The following is an 8,435-nucleotide window of genomic DNA, read 5'->3' as shown; positions in this document are numbered from 1 at the left end:
TGACCACCTCAGCTTCCCAAAGTGCTGGGATTACAGGTGTGAGCCACTGCGCCCAGCCAGTTTCTTTCTTAATACCTTTGATTTCTTACCAAGTAAGTTATTTATACGAGTAGGACATGACCCTAAGTAGCACTGAGGCAGTGGAGACAGGTTGAATTGACTTCATCTACCATCAACATTCCTAGCCCGCTTTTGAGGTTGCAGATAGAACATTATAAACAGTTATATGGTGATGACAGAATCATAAAATCACACGTGCCCTTACTCTCCCTGGTTCTTCTCATCCTTCAGTGGAAGTTAATTAAGGGCCAAAAAAGATAGGGAATTATAGAGAACTCTTCATAGTCCCCAAACAATAAATGAATTAGTGTACAACTTTTGTATTAAAGTGGCAAATCTCATGAGAAACATAGAAGATTGCATGATCTCTGTCTATAGTGAGCCAGAAATCTGTAGAAGGAAGAAACAAATGTACAATCACTTACCTGCCTTTTGGCTAAGAGCAAGTACAGAAAACAGTGAATGGACAACATACAGAGAATGTGCTGTGGGGAACTTATTACTTCATTGGCTCTTAGCTATGTTCCCAAAGGCCACTCTTGTTCTCTAAAATGGCCCAAAATGCTGTTAACATCAAACATAATCTTCATAGAAAAAGTTATGGAGAATTCTATTTTAAAATTTTGCTTCTTTATATTTTCTAATTCCTTTGGCACCTACTACTTGTTCATTTTAAGCTTACATGTAGCAGGGATTCTTATTTATCCTTCTTTCTCCTTCAGTTGTTTCTACAGTGCTTGCTGTCTTGGAGACACTCTTTGAGACAAATATAATGGTCAACAAAACCAATGCAAAATGTTAGATAAGTGGATTAATAAATGAGCAAAGATTCTGTTAAACAGTGGAAACTGCCACTGTAGGAAAAAAATGGTTTAAGGTAATATAGAGAATGACTAGGGGTGATGGTAATTTAAATTGGATCATTATGGAAAGCTTCATTGAAGAGACAGTATTTAAGAAACAAATGACTAGAAGACAACCATGTGAGGCTCTGGGGACAGGTATCTTCTAGGCAGAAAGTAGAGCAAGTGGAATAGACCTAAGACATCATTGAGCTTGATGTGTTCTAAGAATATCATGAAGACTTCACTGTCTAAAGCTTAATGAGCAACAGAGGCTATGTTTTGGCATCCCAGCCCAAGGAGAGTCCTGCTCTGACACTGCTAGAAAGCTACTTCTGTAGCAGAGAAAGAACTCGGGTGGGGAGAAGCCAGGAGCAGAATTGCGATGAGAAAATCAGTAGCCACATGCCACAGCAATATACTCCAAGGTTTAGGGCTATTCGAAGGATGCCTGTGGACTGTAGCCTCATCTACCCTTAGAGCTTGTCAGAAATGCAGCATCCCAGGCCTTACCTCATACCTGCTGGGTCAGAACCTGCATTCTAACAAGGCTTTGAGGTGATTTCTATATGCATAAAATCTACAGAACTGGCTTGTAATCTACAAGCTGACTCTGGAAGGCAAACCAATTTGTAGTGGTCAAAATAGATCCTCAAAAGGAAACAAACAGTTCAAGTAGAAAAACACTCATTTGAACTTAGTACCTGCTGTTATGTGGAAAACTTATCTCCTGAGCTGTTCTCTGGATTCTATCACATCCTCCCATCTCCCTTCAGCTTTGCTCTTTATTCTGGTCCCTTTAACAGTATTTGAACACATTTAAGACTCACCCCATATCTTTAAAACATTACCCCTTGGTCACATTCCTCTTGCAGATTGCCTCTAGTCCTCAGCTTCTCTTCTCAAAGATCTTTAAACAATCACCTGTATTTGCTGTATTTGCTGGAGTGCAATGGCTTTATCTCAGTTCACTGCAACCCCTGCCTTCCAGGTTCAGGTATTCTCCTGCCTCAGCCTCCTAAACAGCTGGGATTACAAGCACGCACCACCATGTCTGGCTAATTTTTGTATTTTCGGTAGAGACAGGGTTTCACCATGTTGGTCAGGTTGGTCTCGAACTCCTGAACTTGTGATCCACCTACCTCAGCATCCCAAAGTGCTAGGATTACAGGTGTGAGCCACTGCGCCTAGTCAGTTTTTCTTAATAGTTCTGATATCTTAACAAGCAGCTTATTTATCCGAGTAGGAAGTGATCCTAAGTAGCACTGAGGCAGTGGAAACAGGTTGAGTTGACTTCCTCTTCCATCAACATTCCTAGCCAGCTTTTGAGGTTACAGATACAACACTATAAACAGTTCTATAGTGATGGCAGAATCATAAAATCATATGTGCCCCTTACTTTCCCTGGTTCCTCTCTTCCTTCAGTGGAAGTTAATTAACAGCTTTCACAGTATTTAAACACGTTTAAGACTCACCCCATATCTTTAAAACATTAATCCTTGGTCACAATCCTCTTGTAGATTGCCTCTAGTCCTCAGCTTCCCTTTTCAAAGCTCTGTAAACAATCGCCTGTATTTGCTGACTTTATTCTCATTCTCACTCCTCAGCTCCCTGACCTCCACCTCCGTCATCATCCCACCCCTACTGCCCTATTCAGTTGTCCATCACCTTAAAGTCAGAAAAACCCTTAAACTCCTGCTTTTCTACCTACCTTTCTACTGCAATACCTAATTTCCCCTATATTTTCTTCTTCCTAGGCTCATTCCTTAAAAAATGGTATTCTCCAGTGTTCTCCACCAGGTCAGCCTCCTTATCTCATTATCTGCATTACTCACCAGGAATCTCCTATCTATCCTAATGGCTCCCTTATGTCTCCAGCTCAGACCTTACTCTTGTCCACTAGAGATTTCCACTTGGTTGTTGCTCTTGTTCCTCCAAGCACTGGATCCAAATTTGCTCACTGTTTTCACATCCCATCCACCCCAAACCTGGCCTACCTCTGATGTCCCCTAAGTTAGTGATTTACACCATGCATCGACTGCACAATCTATCAATCTGAAGCTAGCTTTGAGCCTTCCTTCCTTATTACCCATATCTAGCCAGTTACCAAATTCCTATGTTTTTATTCCTGAAAAATGTTTTAATTATACCTTGTTATCTGCATCATTACCTCCCAAGACCCTGTCATCTATTAACATGCTTACTGCAACAATTACCTTACTGGAATCCCTTAGTTCTCTCTCTCTCTGCCCCCACCCACCTGTGTGTGTGAGCGCGCACGTGCGTGCTCATTGCTGTAACATAATGCCTGACACTGGGTAATCAACAATGAGTGGAAATGTATTTTGGTTCATCGCTTTGGAGGCAGAGAAGTCCAAGATCAAGAGGCTGCATCTGGTGAGAACCTTTTGCTGCATTATAACATGGTGGCAGGCATCACATGAGCAGGAGGAAGACAGGAAGGGAGGAAGATGAACTTACCCTTTTATTAGGGCCCTACTCCCATGATAATTGCATTAATTCATTCATGAGGGCAGAGGCCTCATAATTCAATCACTTCTCAAAGGTTTCCTCTCAACCCTGTTGCATTAGAGATTACGTTTCCAACACATGAACCCTGGGGGACAAATTCAAATCATAGCACCATGCTTTTGCTTAAGCTGTCTGGCTCACTATTTCTGTTACTCCCCACCAGGCCAAAGTGGTACTTCTAAAATGGAAGTAGCATTTTAGGGAAACTATTGGCCTCTCCAATACCTATAAGATAAAGTTCTAACTCCTCCATATGTTCTCCAAAGTCAATTGTAATCTGGCCTTTTGAGCCTCATTCTGAGTTTTGACCCATTTTAACTTGACAGAGACATTCTGTCCTCTTTCTCCATCCCTCTCCCCTTCTCTCCCTCCCTCCCTACCTCTTTTTTATTTTTATACTTTCCTTCAATATTCATATATATTCTTCATCTCTACTGGCAATATTCTGCCCTCTTCTTCTCCTTTTTGATAAGAGTCTTGCTCTGTCACCACAGCTGGAATACAGTGGCATGATCTCGGTTCCCTGCAACCTTCAACTCGCAGATTCAAGCAATTCTCCTTCTTTGGCCTCCTAAGAAGCTGGAACTACAGGCACACACCATCATGCCCATGCCCAGCTAATTTTTGTATTTTTAGTAGAGATGGGGTTTCACCATGTTGGCCAGGATGGTCTTGATCTCTTGACCTTGTGATATGCCCGCCTTGGGTCCTCACGGTGTTGCGATTACACCGCCCCTGGCCTCTGCCCTCTTTTTTGGTCCTTGGCTAATTACTCTTTTCCTTCATATATCAGCTTAAAGTATACTTCTCTCTGAAAGCTTCCCCTGATCCCTCAGCCCTAGCTTAGGGCTTAACATTGCGGTTTTCATATTAAACTTTTGTAACACCGCCTTGTTACTGTATGTTAAATTGTCTCCACGTAGGCAAAGATTGTGTCCAAGTTGCTCACTGTTTCATCTAATCATCCAACACAGTTTCTGATACACACTCATGATACATTTAATCATATTAAAAGTTGACACTTATGTGCTTATCGTGTACCTGCCAGTCCCCTAAATACATTATATGAATTAACTCATTTAATCTCACAACAAGCCATTGTCATAGTTACTGGTATTATCCCCATTTAGAGAAAGGCAAACTAAGGCACAAGAGGCTAAGTAATGTGTACGAAAGCTAGTAAGTGGCACAGCCAGGATTCAAATATAGACATTCTGGTTCCACAGGCAGTGCTTTTAATATCGTTGGTTGATCAAAGAATGAGAATAAGGGAAGGTACAGGAGCATGGATAAAACTTAGAGGTCAAATTCATTTCCCCATCCCACATAGCTGGAAAGTACTGGAGCTAAGAATTCATTCTGCACCTTCTCACTCCAAATTTTATTCATTTAGTGACTGTTCTTCTCTGCCCCTTATTTTTAATTGTTTTAAAAGCAAATGCATTTTGCTCTCTGTGGACACTGTTTTAATAAGCCTGTTTAAATATTCATAATTCAAATGCAAATTCCCCTGCCACAGCCTTCTGTGATTCACAGACTTCAGTAAGTGGCCTCTGCTCTTGGTGATGAGGACCTGGTGAACTGACTGGCCCTGCATTTATCCCACTTCCTGTATGATCAGACGCTCAGAACAGACTGCTGAGCCAGGAGGTTAGAATAGTCTGTCATTGCTTCCAAAATATTAATTGGATAGTAATATTTTTGCTCTATAGGCAGCTGGTTCATAACCTCTCTGGGAAAGTGCAAAATGGTGATAAAAAGTGTCTCAATTCTAGGAGAAATAATAGTTTCAGAATGTCTCAGGAGTTAACTGGCCATTTTTTTTTCTTAATTCTCCCAAATTCACTTTCACTGAGCATCATTAAACTTTGCAGTAAGATATTTAAACCAAAACTGATTCTCTGGCATTTCTCAGTCTCCTGTATCCCTATCAAAATCAGATAATGAATTCAGGTGGTACAATTTTATCCAAACTTTCCTTAATTACCTGAGGTTTGCACACAAATTTTATACACTCAGTGCTTAAATTAATACCACATATTTATTTCTGAATAAAATGCTTCTTTAATAAATGAATCCATGAATGAGTTCTTCTAAGGTTTCATTGCACTCTGTTTGAAGCAGAGATTTATAAATATTTGTTTGGAGCATCAAGTCTTCCATCATGGTAACTACATTTGTTTACACAGCAGATCAGGAGAAGGCATAATGCTCTTTATAAAATAACGTAAAATTCAAAATATATTCGAAATGTAGGTGTATCAAGCACATGCATTTTATGATCCTCCCATATGATTGGCTACTGCTCATTACTCCTCTTGGCTAGTTCCTTCCTCTCTATTCTACCTACCTTCAATTATGGAAGTGTCCCTATTCTTCTTTCATCTTGCACCATGGTTTAAACACCCTGTACATATTGGTGACTTGCAGATTTTTGTCTTCAGCCCTGACCTGTCCAAGTAAACAAATGTGTTTATTTAACTGATCACAAACTCTTCTAGTCTTCATGATATCAGTAAGTGACCATTACTGAGGCCACAATCCTAGGACTAATATTGCCAATAAAACATAGGACAGCAAGTATTCCGTAAGTGCACAGATGGTAGTTTTGGCAGGAGTGTTGAACACGGGAAAGGCAAATCCATATGCAGAATAAGTGCCTATTCCAGTAAGAGCAGAGCACTGTCCTTTTCATGATGGGAAAGATCCAATATAATCAACCTGCCATGCAATCCTTTTGGGCTCTTCATGCTTCTGAATCAACAGGCAAAGGAGGGGGTTGCTGTACTTGCTTGGGTGATAGATCTTGATTAGCAAGTTAAATTGGGCTGCTACTATGCAATGGATATAAGAAGGCTATGTCTGGCATCTAGGAGATTCTTCAGATTTCTTATTACCCAGTCATGTGACTAAAGTCACCTGGAAACTACAACCCCAAACAGGCAGGATTTCTAACAGCTCAGACTCTGCAGGAATGAATATTTGGATCACCCCACCAGGCAAAGAACCATGACTATCTGAGGTTCTTACTGAGGACTGGTGATGTGGAATGGACAGTAGAAGAAGGTAGTTATGAATACTAGCTACGACTACATGATCTGTTGCAAAAATGAGGACCTTAGTTACAAATATTCCTTACTTTGTTTAAAGTGTTTGTACATGTATTAGGCAAATATTTTTATTTCCTCCCAACTCTTATTCCTGCATCATCTTAAATAAGATGTATTAATGATAGTTAACATAATATTACAATATTACAAGTTATAGGCTATCAAAAGAGAAGAATGAACATCCCATATTTCCTTTTCTGAGAAAAAGGGTAAATGTGTTTTTGGTTGTAGGCAGGATAGTTTTATTGGTAAGTATAACATTCTAATTGTCTTTTTTCGAGATTGAGTATGGTTTAAAATGATGTGTATGGGTGCCAGATTGACAAGGGGTAGAAAGTTACGGTCTTTTTGGTGTGTTGATTTGACTAGTCAGCAGTCCCCAGATACTCAGTCAAAACACTAATCTTATGCTGCTATTAGGGTATTTTTTAGATGTGATTGAAGTCCTTAAATAGTTGACTTGAAGTAAGTGAGATTACCTTTGATAAGTTGTTTTGTAGATATTATAATAGTGGGCCTGATTCAATTGTTTGAAAGGGCTTCAAAGCATAACTGAGGTTTCTCTGGGGGAAGAAATTCTGCCTGTTGATGTAGAGCTTTTGCTCTTGCCAAAGGTATCAACCTTCCCTTCCTGATGGCCTGCCCTATGAAAGTTACACCCTCCTAGCCAGCCCTGACAATTGTTTAAGCCAATTTTTGGAAATACATCTCCTAATACAAATTTTCCATTGATTTTCCTCTGGTCGAACCCTGACTGATAGACTAAATCTGACAACCCTACATTGAAGTCAGCTTGAATTCTGTCTTTTCATCCTCTGTCTCTTCATATAAAGCATCAGCAAGTCTTGTGGGTACTATCTCCAAAACATACTATGATTTATATCATGAATCTACAACTCTACTAGTAATAATTTGGTGTAAACCAAGCCAGTCTTCTACTTAACATTCTTGAATGGTTTCTCACTCCACTTTGAGTAAAATCCAGACTTTTTACTCTAAAATCATGGATGTAGACCAAATTTTTTCTCATGACCAAAGTTTACATTCTTAAAAATTGAGAACTGTAAACAGCTTTTGTTTATTTGGAACATATCTATCCATATTTACTGTATTAGAAACTAAAATTGAGAAAAATTTTAAGTAGCTGTTTATTTAAAATAAAATCTTGTTAATAGACCATTTTTGCTTATGATAACTCCATTTTCAAGTAACTAATGAGGAAAGTAGCATTATTTTAAAACTATTGCAAATCTCTTAAATGTCTGACTTAATGAAGACAGTTGGGGTCTTTTATCGGCTTCTATATTCATGTTACAATATATTGCTTTTTTTCAAGTATATGAAGAAAGTCTGACTTTACTCAGATATGTAGTTAGGAAAGAGAAGAATATTTTAATAGCCTGTTTGGTATGTGTGTACCAAAATTTGACACATGTTAGTTATTTAAAGTTGCAATATGGAATCTGAAACTATATGAATTAACATTAAAATCCATTATTTTGTCTTTTGATTTAATATTTTACCATTTAATGATTTTATAACATTTTACTTTGGTCTTTTGGAAATATTGGTTCACTGAGTTAGATAAAACTTACAAATCTTGACATGTTTTGGATATAATAAACAATTATTTTCATTTAATATCTCCATAAATCTTGTAAGACAGCTATTAGGCTCTCAATGGTAGATGTAAGTTTTCTAAAATTACAATTTTATTTTAAAAGTTTACCTTTTATTATTTACAACAAATATTGTCAATTGTTTACCATTAAGTGATAGGCTCACTTTGTTCAGTTTCAAGAAAATGTTGGCCAAGTACCCAAGTCTAATTTTGTCAGTTCTTTCAAGTAAAGATGGTGTTCTATGAAAAACAAGTGGCAGGCCGGGCGCG

This window comes from Cebus imitator, unplaced genomic scaffold, assembly GCF_001604975.1.
Source record: "Cebus imitator isolate Cc_AM_T3 unplaced genomic scaffold, Cebus_imitator-1.0 Scaffold19, whole genome shotgun sequence".
In the NCBI taxonomy this organism is placed as follows: domain Eukaryota; kingdom Metazoa; phylum Chordata; class Mammalia; order Primates; family Cebidae; genus Cebus; species Cebus imitator.
Note: the sequence above shows the minus strand (reverse complement) of the source record.